Source organism: Gorilla gorilla, chromosome 9, assembly GCF_029281585.2.
Source record: "Gorilla gorilla gorilla isolate KB3781 chromosome 9, NHGRI_mGorGor1-v2.1_pri, whole genome shotgun sequence".
Lineage (NCBI taxonomy): Eukaryota > Metazoa > Chordata > Mammalia > Primates > Hominidae > Gorilla > Gorilla gorilla.
This window is the reverse complement of record NC_073233.2, coordinates 22246104-22247804: the sequence shown is the minus strand read 5'-3', so window position 1 is coordinate 22247804 and position 1701 is coordinate 22246104.

The window sequence follows — 1701 nt, the reverse complement described above, 5'->3', positions numbered from 1 at the left end:
TTCTGAATTAATTAAAAAATAAAATGTAAAAGCTGAGGCCACAAAAATATCTAAAGGGAAATTTATGATCACGATTAAGGAAAGTTTTCCTAAATATTGCATCAGCAGCTGAAACCATAAAAAACGTATACATTTTACTATATAAAAATGAAATATTTCTGTATGGCAAATACACTATAGAATGTGTGAAAGACAAAGGGTTCTTAGCCTTCAGACTTAAAGGACTTTAAATCCTTTTTATCAGTAAGATAAAAAAAAAGAAACATAGCAATATAAAACAAAAGCCAAAATGTCAGGCCACCTTCATAAACTGTTAATGAAAGTATAAATTTGCACATGATGAAATGTGCAAATACATTTCAAACACATTTCACATTTGCCACAATGTGGCAAAACACATCACTGATCTTAAACATTTGACCCAGCAATTTCCCTTCCAAAAATTTATCTTAAGAGAATGATTAGATAAATAGGCAAAGGCATTTGTGCAAAGGATGATCATCACAACGTTATTCATGACAATTTTAAAAATTGAAATGAAGCTAAATGTTTGAAGAGAGAATAGGTTAAATAAATGATGGTATCTATCCATTCAAAGAACATGTAACAGGATTAATAAGGATGATATAGACATAGATTTGCTGACATCAAAAATACATTCTTGACTGTTGTTAAGTGAGAAAGAAGGTTACCATATGTATAAAAATATTATCATATGTGGTACAGATATAACCCTCTTCTTCTATGTATCAAAATGCCTGACAAGCTATTCATCTAAAAAATAATCATACATATATACATATTATGTACATATAATTTTTTAAAAATAAATATACATTTATATATCCAAATATAGAAACTTAAATGCATCAACAATTTATTTTGTATGTATCAAATATTACATTTTAAAAAACCGTGAAGACGTGCCTGTAAATCACAGGACGATTTTTTTTTCTTTTTCTCACCTGAGTCGCTGATTGTCCCATTTGTTTGCAAGGAAGAGTATGGCCTTCAGAACCAGGCTGATCTGGGTTGAAATCTCAATTATTTTGATATACCAACAGAAATATTATAGGCACTTCTCTTAACCTCCCTAAGACTCAGTGTCCTCACCTGCAAAATGACAAAGTATTCACCTTATGTAGTTATCATGTAGACTCCAGTAAAATGATAAACCACTACTTGGTGATTGGCACACGGAACAGTCCCAATAAATTGCAATAAATATTAATATTATTCTTCTTTAATATTCAGCTCAAATACCTCTCTGGATGTTGTACCAACTATCCCCAGACAGTGGATTCTTTAATGACAGAGTTTTCTCATAGCTTTTTTTTTTTTTTGAGACAAAGTCTCACTCTGTTGCCCAGGCTGGAGTACAGTGGCATGATATCGGCTCACTGCAACCTCTGCCCTCTGATTTCAAGCGATTCTCCTGCATCAGCCTCCTGAGTAGGTGGGATTACAGGCGCCTGCCACCATCCCCAGCTAATTTTTTTTTTTTTTTTTTTGTATTTTTAGTAGAGACAGGGTGTCACCGTCTTGGCGAGGCTGGTCTTGAATTCCTGACCTCGTGATCCACTCACCTCGGCCTCCCAAAGTGTTGGGATTACAGGCGTGAGCCACTGCGCCCAGCCTCTCATAACTTTTTATGGATATCTGTTACTTCTCACTCTGTTTTTACCCACTAGATGTGAGTTC